The 13,793-nt window shown below is 38.4% G+C and overlaps 1 protein-coding gene and 1 long non-coding RNA gene across 3 annotated transcripts in view; both read left to right on the top strand.

Annotated features, from left to right (window-relative positions):
• Positions 1–13,617, top strand: part of LOC146513247 (uncharacterized) — a 35,251-nt gene extending 21,634 nt beyond the window's left edge. Inside the window, exon 2 of the long non-coding RNA XR_014875865.1 lies at positions 1–13,617. This exon is cut by the window's left edge and continues 16,659 nt beyond it. This is a non-coding gene — a long non-coding RNA (uncharacterized LOC146513247).
• The window catches only part of ca10a (carbonic anhydrase 10 (inactive)a), a 261,218-nt gene that overhangs the window by 80,905 nt on the left and 166,520 nt on the right, over positions 1–13,793 (top strand). The gene's annotated exons all lie outside the window — the stretch shown is intronic.

Below are 13,793 nucleotides of genomic sequence, written 5' to 3'. Positions count from 1 at the left end.
AGAGGTATGGAAGGCACTGAAATTTTCTAAGGTTGAGGTAACAGGTCAGCAGCTTGGAGGGGCTTAGAGGTGAGTTTATTTTGGAATAGACTATTGAAATCAGGCTGCCTAATTGACTGGTTTTACTGCATTAGAGGTAAAACACTTTCGGAGACTAGATTGTCGAGCAGCAAGAATGACTGCTAGAAGGTTTCCCAGGGAGCCCGGCGGCCTTTGGTCTCACTGCAGCGGCCTGAACGTGTCATTTAGAGATGTGAGTTTTGGTTTCTTGGACTGCCTGAAAGAGACCTGACGAGGATGGGCCGAGGGACAAAACGTCCATGGTGGATTCTTTTGCTCTTATAAGTAAAACTGTTAGTTGTTCAACGTCTCAAAAAATAAAATCAAAAATTTATTTATAAGCACATTTAAAAACAACGCGGGTTGAGCCAAAGTGCTGTACGTAGTAGAGATAAAATAGTAAACATACATAATAATTACTATAAAAGACTAGTCATAATTGAAAGCTAGAGAGTACAAATGTGTTTTCAACTTTAAAAATGTTGAGTGTTGGCAAAGACCTAATGTGAAGGTGCAGACTGTTCCAGAGTTTGGGTGCAGCGATCGCAAAAGCTCTGTCACCTCTGTTTTTCCCTCTAGTTCTGGGGATAGTCAGAAGCAACTTATCTGCAGACCTGAAGGCTCTACTTGGATTATTTTTTGTAAAAGGTCTGAGAGATAAGATGGAGCTAATCCATTCAGAGATTTAAAGACAAACAACAAAATCTTGAAGTCGTGGTACTGGTAGCCTGTGTAAACAAGATTGAGGCGATATGTTAAAATTTGTGAGTCCCTGTAAGGAGTCAGGCCACCGCATTTTGAACTAAGTGCAGATGTGAGAGTAAGGTCTGGTTAATACCAAAATAAAGACTATTGCAATAGTCAAGCCTAGAAGAGATAAATGCATGTATCACTCTCTCAAAATCGGCGGATGAAAAAAAAAAAGCTGGTTTTAATAACAGAATTTATTTGTTTCCCAAATGAGAAAGAGCAATTGAGAAACACTCCTAAATCGTTTGCAAACAGAATTCTGAACTTTTTCAGGGGGCCAAGGTCAACATTCAGGGAAGAACAGGGGTCAGAGGGGCCGAATATTATAATCTTCGTTTTTTGATCATTTATATGCAAAATATTTATTTATTTATTTATTTATTTTTTGTGTGTCCCGTTTGGATCTTTAGCCATCAGAATTGTTGTCTTAAGGCCAAGAAAGATGCCAAGCGGATTTATTTTACCAAGTGGATCATCATGGCCTTGCCATATTGGTCCATTTGATTGACCTTTATTATAATTATGAATTTATTTTATTTTCGGTTGCTACAAACGGGACAGACATGACTGGGGGATAGGACAGGGAGAAAGAATGAAAGAAAGAGAGGGAGAGAAAGAAAACCAAAGGGGAGAAGAGACGGTGAGAAAGGGGGGAAGAAAGAAAGAAAAACAAACAAAACACCTGGATCACCTGTATGGAGAAAAAAAAAAAACAGAAGAGAAAGCAAACAAAAAAAGAGCAACATAATAAAAAAACAGCACCATCACAATAAACTAGCTAGCAGTAGATAACAGTAGATACTAAATATTAAACGATATTGTGCAGCACGCAAGATAGACAGCGCACAATGTGCTTTGAGGCAGCAGCCAAGAAAGGCAATATGCAAAATATTTAACATGAACCATGATTTAATGTCATCAAGACGGTCAAGTAAAACTTTAAAGGAGTCTGCAGAGTTCTTTTTAAGGGGAAAATAGAGAATCGTCAGCATAACAGTGGAACAAGATACCATGTTTTCTAAAAATAGAACCTAGCAGGAGCATATACAGGGAAAAAAGTATTGGGCCAAGGACAGACCGTTGTAGGACCCCACAGGTGAGGGGGGTGGATGTGGAAGAAGCCTCTGACCTGACAGAAAAACTCCTATCAGTTAGGTAGGATCTGAACCATTTAAGTGCTGTACCCTTAATGCCCACACAATTTTCCAATCTTGATAGCAGAATTCCATGATCAACTGTATCAAATGCTGCACTCAAATCTAAAAGCACTAAAATAACAGGATTACCAGAATCAGTAATCAGTAAGATCATTAATAACTTTTAAAAGCACAATTTCAGTGCTATGTAGTGCTTTAAAACCAGACTGAAATGATTCTAAGATAGCATTAGTCTCCAGAAAGGCTTGGAGCTGGAGATGGGCAACTTTTTCTAAAGCTTCAGACAAAAACGAGAGTTTAGAGATTAGTCTAAAATTTGAAAGAACGGTTGCGTCAAGGTTATTTTTTTTATTTAAGTGGGTGGACAATAGCATGTTTAAGATGAAGTGGAACAGTTCCAGTTAAGAGGGAGGTGTTAATGATAGTTAAAACGTGGTGTAAGACGAGAGGGGATAATGTCAAGATGACACATAGAAGGCTTAAGACGTTAGACAACTTCCAGCCAGAGAGTTCAGGGAAATCGACTCGAAATGATCAAACACAACTGAAGAGAACTGGGGAACAGAGGGATCATAGGTGGAGGAGTGATATGAGACCTAATAATATCCACCTTATCAACAAAAAATCGTAAAAAGTTTTCACAAGTAACAGGAGACCCTAGTAAGTGAGTGGTGGATGGAGGGTTGACAACAGAATGAATAGTATTGAATAAGACACGAGAGCTATAGCTGTGTTTAGTGATAATATCCGATAAGTACTTAGTTTTGGCTTTACGCACAGCATCTTGATAAAGAAACAGAGGATCTCTTAACATAGCGAAGGAAATCTGAAGTTGACACCCGAGTGTCATTGTTTAGCCAGGGATCCGATTTAGGTCTTGGACGTTTAGTTTGTCTAAGGAGCAACCGTATCTAGAATGTTTGTACAGGTGACATTAAAAATGGTAAGCAAATAATCGACAATTTTGTTAAGGGAACAATTGTCCATGAAAGGGGGACCGGAGTTCTGGTAAGCAGCAGAGAAATGTCCTGCAGTGGCAGGTGTAACGATGTGGTACTGATGGACAGGTAGAAGAGGTTTAACTGAGGAACATGGGGCAGAAATTTGAAATAAGACAGGCATATGATCCGAAAGGTTAAGCTTGCAAATATGAATATCATGTAGCTACAGACCACAGGATAGAACTAGGTCGAAGGTTTGTCCACGCTCATGGGTAGGAGTCTTAACTGATTGGATAAGATTAAAAGAATCAATAAGATTAAAAAAGTCTTTCACAAGTGGTTTTTGGTGACAACAGACATGAATATTAAAATCACCAAGGATTAAAATGGTATCAAATTTTGCTAAGATCCCTGATAAAAAGGCAGAAAAGTCTTGAATAAAATCCTTGTTGAACTTCGGAGGATGACAAACCAGTGCACATAACACAGGCGAATGCAGGTCCCGGAGAAATAGTTGCAGTTCAAAACTGTCATAAAAATCAGCTGTGAGTTGTCGACATTTAAAACAATTTTTTAAAAAATGGTTGCAAGACCTCCACCGCGGCCAGTTTTCCGCGGGGAGTTAAAAAACAGACAGTTAGTAGGTATAAGTTCAGAGAAAGAGCTCACCGGGATTAAGCCAAGTTTCAGTCAAACATAAAAACGTCTATGAAGGAGACATATGTAGAGAGAACCGGAAGGTGGTTGTATAAAATGTTATCCCGCTCCTGAAATTCATGATCAGAAGGTCTAGGGTTCAAATCCACTGAACAGCTTCTCTGAGGTACCGTCTCTACACACTCCTCCCCCGGCGCTGGATTGGTAGCTGCCCACTGCTTCATTGAGTGAATGGGTTAAATGCAGAGGACTACAAAATTTCCCCCGTGTGGGACTGTAAGGGGCTTAAAATAAAATAAATAAATAAATAAGGCCCAGTGAATCTTCTATTCTTTGTGGGCTGGAGTGGGTCAGACAGGCAGTCCTGCAAAATCAGTTTTTACAGAGACAAAGAATTTGTTTAAATGTTAAGTTAGATAAATAATAATAATAATACTGTGTTTTTTAATTGTTTCTCTATATAACTTGGGAAAAAAACAATAAAAGCGTTTAAACTCAAACAAAACAAAACAAAAAAAAATGGATTATAGTGGATACTGCTTATTTAGTGTCAGCACTTTTCATTAAAGTTTTTCATTATAGAGTCTGGTGAGACACACATTAGCACAGTGGAAATGGAGGAGCTTCTCACATCTGACAATATTAAAGCAGAATGTGGATAACCCCAGTTTTTTCAGTTTTCTTTTCATTTTTCACAGGTTGATGCTTTGTTCGGATTAGGGGTTGGTCTTAGATTAGGAACATCGGGCTGTCTGTGCTTTTTCTCCTCATTAGGGTAATTATTCTTGCTGTCACAACAGTCCTTGTCAAGAAAAATGCAACAACTTGACTAATGTCTAATGCTGTTGTTTTTGTCCTACACTCCATTTAGTCATTTTACGAGAGGAACCCCTGGAAACAAAAACCTTCTTCTTTAATGTCAAATGAAAATAAACAGCTAAGCTCCTGCTAGTCACTTGTGACTTATAAGTGGCAGTGATTCAGGGTCCCCACTTCTGGTGCTGTTTCTGTACTTTCTGTCATCACATTTGTCTCTGTCTCTCCCCCACAATGCCTCTCATTTCCCACTCATGCAAGGAGTGGTGGCTGGTCTCAGCAGGGCATCCATTTTATAAGTGCTGTAAGAGTTTGCGGAGTGGCAGTCATGTTAGCAGAGCTACAGAGGAAGAAGCAAAGAAAGAAAAGAGCTTGAAGATGAAAAGAGAGGGGGACCAGAGCTAGGGCAAAAAGGGAAGAATCTAGTGTGGAAAGGAAACACAGAAAATGAACAGAAGAAAGAGAAAAGGAATAAAACATTAGTAGTAGGAGACCTTTTGGCTACAACAATGGCTGATCAGAGGCCTTAATGTCCCTTTCTAAATATCAGCTCATGCTCTATGCCATATTGTAAGGATCTAGTGTCAGTTTTCTTTTATTTAAATTTAGGAAATATAAATACCACCATGTTTGATCTAATCTTCATCTTAAAGTTTAAGGAACTGCAAAAATCAGAAATGTACATCTCTTATTTGTTATTCATGCATAAGCTCCAGTTTCTCTTGCCTCATTCATATCATACATCAAATGATTTGGCAATCAGGCCTCAGGGGTCTAGTGTAGTGCAGGAGAAATATTGCTCTGCGTTTCAGCTGTTCAGTAATTATTTTTAAGGCAGTAGTAGTGAAGATGCCCCGAGGCTGATGAAAGACCAGCAGACCTTTGAAGGTCCTCTGAGAGCCTCGATGCTCCATGTGAAGAAGCTCCATTAAGTGGAGCACCAGGGGAAATTAATGTGCTTGGAACAGGACACACACAACAAAAAACATCTATCTATCTACCTATCTACCTACCTACCTACCTACCAGTGCAAAAGCATGGCTCACAGCTATGTTTTTAATATTTTTACAAACGTGGCACAGGGAAATAAGATAAACACACACATAGTACTTTTTAAAAATATATATAGAATATCACCAACCTCATATATACCTGTGATGTAATTGTTTTTAGCACTTTGAAGGTCACACTGTATGAAGCACAGACAGCATAGACTACTATCATTTGGGCAGTAAGGTGCATTCCACATTGATTGTAAAAATTCAAACGTTTTACTGGGCTTGAAAAATAATGCAGGTTCATTCCACTGGCTTCACTTTTAAAACCAAGAAGATACCACTATCTTTTATATACGGTCTACTGATGTCCCGCTTGGTTTCCTCCTAGTTGGATGTTATTGAATACCTCTCCAGTGTCCAGGTCACATACTGTTAAGATTACCCAACAACTTCAGCTGACTCCTTTAAAGTCTCTTCAAGTATAAAAACGCATTTACTGTTTGGTTTCCTTCTGAATGAAATTCATCTTAGCAGGCTATATTATATTTGATGTCCTACTTTTGGTCACATTGAAGTGCTCATGACCAAAGAGTTAGAGATAGAAAAGTAGATTGACTGGTAAACTGACTTTGCTTTTAGTGTTAGATCTCACCTGTCCAAGATATACCAGTTCAACTGCAGGCCCATTCAATCTGTTGATATCAGACAGGCTGTTTATCCTCAAGGTCTTTTATTTTGTGCACAGTTCTTTTGGGGAAAGTTATCATAATAGGGAATGTAAGATTTTAGTGTCAACCAGGTACTACTTTCATTTCCCACTCATTAGTGATCCTCTCTGTGTTATTCCACCCCTCCATGTTGTCAGCTAGAATAGGCTCCAGCCCCTGGACCCACATTTGGATAAATGATTAAGAAAGTGAATAGCTCTCATGTGCCTTAAATGTAAAGTTGGAAATTTGCTAAAAATGTACGTGGACAAAAGTGAGCCATCTTTCAATGGACGTTGTAGGTGTGTTTGCAAAGCCGTCTTGTTACCCAAAATAGTTCATGAGCACAGACAGACTTCAGATTGCAGAAAGCACAAAAATAATTCCAGAACAAATATGACCTCATTTAACCTTTTTCAGAAACAACATGTGACAGAAAATATGACTTTGGACTTCACCTGAGGCTTCACCTGAGGCCTTTGCTTAGGAGAGAAAAAGGAGTTTGTTCTGTCTCTGCTCAGTATTCCCCATGTAATCTCGCTCAAAGCCTCAAGGCTCACCCCCTGCCTTAGAAACACAAAAGAAAAAGACTATATCTTTTAGTGAATGAATCTTAAACTGTAACTCACATAAGTATTTTTATAGTGCACATGTCACACAAAATCACTTGTAAGTTGTCTAATTTATGTTCTAAAGATTCTGGATCTGTCAAGTGTAAAAGTTGTTAAGAAAAAAGAGAGAATACAATGAAGGAGCAAAGCCTTATGATGCAACTGTACTCTGGATAAAGAAAATCAGGCTACGGATTTATTGACGTGTCTTCCAGCCCTGGGAACACAAGAAACTTTGGATAATCTGCTAACACAGCTCACAATATTGAAATGATCAGACCCACATCATTACCTTGCCCTTTATTTTCCTAGAGCATACAACATCAAGATGTGTCAGATATGAACATATAGGTACACACACTCACACACAGTCAGTGGGAATAATTTTTCTCTTTATTTTAAATAAGACCAACTCAAAGTGGTCAAACAGAAACTTGGGGAGACAAAACAATTCTAAACTCCGTCAAGGACCATATTTTATCTAAATTGTACACTCCCTATTTGCTATGCACTCCCTGCATAGCAAATAGAACACTGACAGTCCAACAGTCTGTTGGATTAGCATGAAACAAATGTACATTGGTTGCAGGCAATAGATTTATTGGCATTGTCAAAGTTCACTTCCTGTGTTATAACTGCAGTTTTTATATGTTAATTGGAATTAGGGATGCAACGATACCAATTTTTTCAAACCGATACGATACTTGGATCTGAGTACTTGCCGATACTGAGTACAAAAACCGATACTTCTACCCCCCCCCCCCACACACACACACACACACACACAAATGCAATGAATTGGAAGACAGGTTTTATTTTATTCTCTGCTGATAAAAAATAAAATCGTAATAAAAATGACCACAAAAAAAATTTCAAGTGAAAAATAAGCACTTCTGTTAAATTATTGCGGAGTATCCACATTGTAATTTAACAAAATATCACTAAACTATTGGGCACTGTCTCGAGCTTTCAGAATAATAAATAAACACTTCTGTTTGGAATAAAATAAATACAAATTAGGTTTGAGAATAAAATAAACTTTTAAATTATTGCAGAGTGTCCAATTTCATATCGCGGCTCGAGTATGCTGAGGAGACGGTTCAATCCTATGCTTTCCACGATTGGCATTGGCTGGTCATCCAGAGAAATAAAATGAGTCAGAGCCTCTGTTATTTTAACTGCCAGTGGATTTTCTCTTGACATTTTTCATCGCTTTTCCAAAACCTGAGTTAAAGTTGGCTGTTCCACACTGCAGACATTTTGTTTAGCCTAGCTACAGCAGCCTCCAGTTTCTCTTTTTTATCTGGAGCCGCCAGTCTCACTCGCCTAACCCTGTGCCTGTTTAGCGCGGGATGTCCCCCTAGTGACCAATCTAAAAAACTACAACAGAAATGACATGCCACCCTCTGACTAATGAAATAAGTTAGTATCGGTTCGTGGTATCGGTTAACTTTTACGAGTATGAGTACACACACATTTTACAGTATCGGCCCCGATACCAGTATCGGTGCATCCCTAATTGGAATATTTACGTTTAAATTTATTTATTTTTTATGTTGAGTAGTTTTAGTTGCCTTATGTTAAAATAACCTAATTATTTAATTTTCATAAATAAGTATACTGGTATATCTGCTAAACTGCTATTTAACCTGTTTGCAATAACAGGTTTAACACAGTAAGCTCTTTATTTTGATTAAGATACACACTCATTTGACCACACTTGTTTGAACTGTAATGTAACACAGCACTGAATCTCTAATATTATATCAAAGCAAGATAAGGTGCAAAAGTAAAATCACAACAGTAAAATTATTAAAATGCCTATAGAAAACTAGTAAAGCTGTTAGGATCCGCGGATTTGGAACCAGTGTTTCGAGTTTCGTTTACATTCAGTATGTCCTGGGCTTTCTGTATATTGATATTCTAAATTTATGTTTATCATCAAATTCAGTCCCAAGTTTTAGTTTTTGAATTTTAGTTTTCTCCCTCATTGTAGTCATCTCGTTTCCATTGTGTGTCCCCATGCTTTGTCTAGTTTTCGTCTGTTTGTAATTCCATGTTTTGTTATTTCCTGTTGTACTTTAGTAATCTTTTGTCTCCTGTGCTTCCATGTCTAGTTTAGGTCCTGTTGTCGTATTGTTCCTGATTTGTTCTCTTCTGTATTCTGTTGTGTTCCAGCCTCTGTAGTTAGTCTCATCTCCTTAGTCAGTCATGTGTCTTTATATATTTAACTTTGTCTATGTCAAGTTCATATGTCTTAGTTGTTGTCCCAGTGTTCTTTCATGTTTTACTTTGTTAAATCTCTTGTCTCCTGAACATCATGTTCAGTTTTACTTTCTCCGTCTCATCATCCCAGATATGTTCCTGCTGTGTTTCCCAAATGTTCTCCCGTAGCCTCAACACCAACCGTGTATTTATTGTGTCCATCTCCCGTTGTTCCCTGTCACATCTTAATGCCATTAATGTGTGTTTTTTTTATCTGCGTTATGGGCTCCCTAGTTTCCCTCAATGTTTTGTATACTTAGGTTCAGTGTTTCCTTCATTTTTGCTTTTGTCTGACTGAAATGTCACCTGCAATAAAACAGCTTTTGAGTGTATTTTTTCCTCCTGTACCCTGCATACTGGATCTAAATCTTGCTTTATGCTTCATGATAAAAGCAGGACTGGACCCAAGCAATGTCTGCCTTTTAGCTCCAAGATTAGTCTGAATACAAAGTAAAGCTGTGTCCCAAAACGTCGGCTGCATCCTTCAGAGGCCGCATTTGAAGGCCGATTACGTCACTGCCAGGCGACGAAGACTGTCCCAATTCGTCGACTTCTTCAAATGCGGCCGACAAATGCATCCTTCATTTCCCCGAATTTAAAGGATGGGTTGGGTGTGTGCTTCGTGGCTCACCATATCCCAGAATTCATAGCGCGGCCCAGCCAAATGAGTTTTAAAATTAGTCTTATTAATCTTTCTGGGTCACAAAATAAACTTTTAACGTGCTAAAGTTATTAGATTAAATAAAACTTTAAATAAAACTTTATTAATCCATCGGGTCCCATTTCACAGCCTCGCACTTCCAGCCTTCTCGGTCTTCGAAGCACCCGGCCCACGTAGACCGCGAAGGCCAGGTCCTCCGAAGGATGCAGCCTACGTTTTGGGACACAGCTTAAGTCTTCAGTCCAAAAAACATGGCAGACGGCAAACAGCAGAGTTTACTGTTTGCCCTCTGACTTGTCTAGGGCATCTCTGTGTTTTGAGTGTTCAACATTTTCACTGTGGTCTCCTCAGTGGGTCCTTGGTTGTGAAATGAGTCCAAAGTAACCTGTGTTTCACAAGGTTCTGCTCTGCATTAAATCAGTACAGAGGAACATGTAAGATGGATAACTTGAAAGTCTCAAAGCCTAGGAAAGTCAGTATTCCAGTAGTAACACACCCAATGGAGTCATAGGAGTCATCAGAAAAGTAAAGGCATACAGCAGTAGCAGAAGTGGACGTGACCTCAACACACTCTAGGGTTGAGGTATTTTCAGTCCTGTGGAAGTGCAGGACTGAGGTAAGAGAAGCTCAATATTTTTCCAAAATGCCTATTCATAAACCGAAGGTTGATTGTGGCCTTGTATACATCACAGCATGTCTTGATCCTCTGAAAAAATTGGATAAAGGTTTGTCTGAAATATATTGCTTCATGTATTTCATATTATTTTAGGGTCACAGTTATTTTTTCCTGTATTTTCACCCACATACTGATAAAGGTGTGAGGAAAAAAATACATTTGCAACATCATCATCATAAAGAGCATTTTTAAAAACACAAAAAAATGTGATTTAAACAAGTAAATTAAGTTTGAATATTCACCAATAATACAGGGCGTTAGCAATGAGAGAGTTAAGACTGTTAACTGCATTTTACAGGGAGAATATCAGAGAGAGAGGAACAGCGTTTACAACATTTATTCCCTAACTCTGAAAATAAATGGACAATCATGGTTTACATGTTTGCTTGAGTCAGCTAATACACATGCTACTGCAGACATGTGAAAGGTTAGGGATAAATGAATTTAAACATCAAATTCTTACAGAAAATTCAGTTATTTCTTTAAACAGGAGTAGCTTTTTTTTTAGTTTGCAAAAAGCCAAGAAGGCATTTAACTTTGTCAGTTTGTCTCCGTGTAACTGTGCAGTGATTCACAAGCATACATAGCAGGTATCTGTATGAAAATGTCCACTCAGTGGACAGGATGCTTCGTGTGACATAAGCTTTTATTAAATTTTTCCAAGCATTCCAATGCCACGGGAACTGACAAAATGAATGAGAAAAAGAGCTGGTGCTGGTGGTTTGCCCTGTAAATGTCACATTGACAGGGTGCCTGTCTCCTACGTTTTGGGAAGTAAGAGAGCATAATTCAAAAAAAATTTGTGCTTGTTTCAGCACTGCAAGCCAAAGACAGTGGCCAAATTAATGAGCAACCAACTTTCAGTTCCACCCACTCCCATGTTGTTGTGAGAAGAGACTTCACATTGTGGATGATATAACACACTCTTGCACCTCAAATTATATCTCTCTGTTCAGGTGCTTTGAATAATGGCAATGTACATTAGTATATTCAGAGCTCTACAGGTCTGTCCGAAAACATTACTAGTAAAATGTTTCATCCAGAGATAAAACACAAATGCATACTGAGGACTTGGTGAGCATGTTCCATTAGTATGGAATACAGTGTATTAATTAGTAGGGGTGCAACAATACTCGTATCGATATTGAACCGTTCGATACAGTGCTTTCGGTTCGGTACGCATATGTATCGAACAATACAAAATTTTTAATTTATTTTATCAACTTTTCTTCTGACGATGCTGTCTGTGTTGAACGCTCAGTGGATCTGCGCTCGACAGTGCAGCCTAGGCGGAGTATTCGAACGCAGATTCACTGAGCGCAGGGCAAGCTAGCGAGACAGAAGTTAAGCTCGTTGCAACATGGCAAATTGAACCTCCCCCACCCTAATTCAGATCTGGCGTTTGGAACTATTTTGGTTTTCATGTGACGTATGACCCTGAAGGTAAGCGCGTCATGGACAAAAGTAAAACAGTATGTTGGATGTGCCACGCAATGCTCAATTACATTGGTGGGAACTAGTGCATTAGCGCAGTTAGCTCGTTAACGTGTTGGCCGTCCAGCCCCACGCACGGGGCGATCTGCGGTAGCTCGTTAACAGAGATTTGCCGTGTTGTGGCGTTAACGTCATTTCAACGAGATTAACGCTGACAGCACTAGTGGGAACACAACGAATATGACTGCACATTTACTCCGACATCATCTTAGTGCAAAGACAAGTGGAAGCAGACAAAAACAACAAGCAGCATGCTACAAACTTTACCCGAGTCATTTAGACAGCCGTTAGCACATGATTCTCCTTATGGGGACCTGATATGTTTAATATGCTGCTGAGAATATAGCCCAGAAGAAGCGTATAGTATAGCTTTTATTTTGGAAAGAGCCATTTCTCTGTAATAAACTCTCTTTTCCAAAGATGAGTGATTTCTCAAACAGATTTATTTTTTTATTACTTTGTTGTTTCAGCAACATTAAATTTTAAAACTGTACTTTTGAGTTAAAATATATATTTATAATTTTAATAAATAACAAATTAAAAAGGCATGAACATTTTTTTGTATCGAAAAAATATCGAACCGAACCGTGAATTTTGTGTATCGTTGCACCCCTACTAATTAGTTATAAATCTATTGTAGCTGGCTGGAGCAGTGTACAGTATATAGTGTCCAGTTGGGGTGGCTGTAGCTCAGGTGGTAGAGCTAGTGCTAGTCAGCTACTGGTGGTTGGTGGTTCGATCCTTGGCTTCCCCAGTCTGTATCCTTGGGCAAGATACTAACCCCAAGTTGCTCTCCGATGCGTCCATCGGAGTGTGAATGTGTATGAATGCTTAGATTGCACTTAAGTATAGAAGGAAGTGAATGGGTGAATGAGGATTGTTGTATACAGCGCTTTGAGTACTTCGGGAGAGTAGAAAAGCGCTATATACGAATCAGTCCATTATAGAGGGATTTTGAAACTGTTCATTGTGACATGACCAGAGTGAAGAATTTTAATCAGCTCCAAGGCCAACTTTTCATTTTCACTGGCACATTCCAACACCTTGATTGTTTTCTTTTATAGCCATAATGTTGTAGGTCTTCTGGTGTGCTTGAAATCACATATAGCTCTTTCAAACTACATATGGGTATAGATATTATGATTTATATGTTTATTTGTGTGTTTTGTTTTTTTCATTATCTGCTTCTGCTGCTGTTCTGCATCTGCCACAACCACTACTCTCACCTTCCTCATCTGCACTTTATCCGCTTCCTTTTCCTCCTTCCCTGAAGCCTGGGTTCTGAATTTTGAAGCAAATTTGACATACCAAGGGTATCTTTCTATTATCTTGATTCATTTCTACATTCACAGTCTAGAGCTGCTTAAGTTAAGTTAACCCAGAATTTTCCTCATGTAATCACCAGTGTTGGGGAGTAACGGAATACATGTACTGCTGTTACGTATTTAAAATACAAAATATGAGTAACTGTCAGAGGTGGAAAGAGTACTAAAATATTTTACTCAAGTAAAAGTACTATTACTTTGCTGAAGTTTTACTCAAGTACAAGTAAAATTACCTGTCTAAAAATTTACTCAAGTAAAAGTAAAAAGTAGCTCATTTAAAATGTACTCAGAGTAAAAGTTACATAGTTACTTTTTTGTCAGCAGGAGGACAGCCTCTTCTGAGTAGTGCAAAAAAGACAATGGGATAAATTAGTAGTTGTTTTTTAATTAAAAGAAAAACTTTACAAATTAAAGTGCAGTGGCAGTTAAACTGCAAGTCTATACATCAAAATGGATAATGGTCACCAAACCAACCAACCAAACTGTCAAAACCATATAATTCTTTTACATGAGAATGTGTTCTAAACTGTCAAATAAGAGAACAAATACTGAATTGAGCTGTACGGCAGCTGCTATAAAAATCTGTTTTAATTTTTTAAACTTGGCCCTGCTCTGTTAATTTGAGGAGCAATTCAATTCAATTCAATTCAATAAAACTTTATTGATCCTGAAGGT

This window comes from Neolamprologus multifasciatus, chromosome 8 (assembly GCF_963576455.1).
Source record: "Neolamprologus multifasciatus chromosome 8, fNeoMul1.2, whole genome shotgun sequence".
NCBI lineage: Eukaryota > Metazoa > Chordata > Actinopteri > Cichliformes > Cichlidae > Neolamprologus > Neolamprologus multifasciatus.
This window is presented reverse-complemented; position numbering and strand designations above follow the sequence as displayed.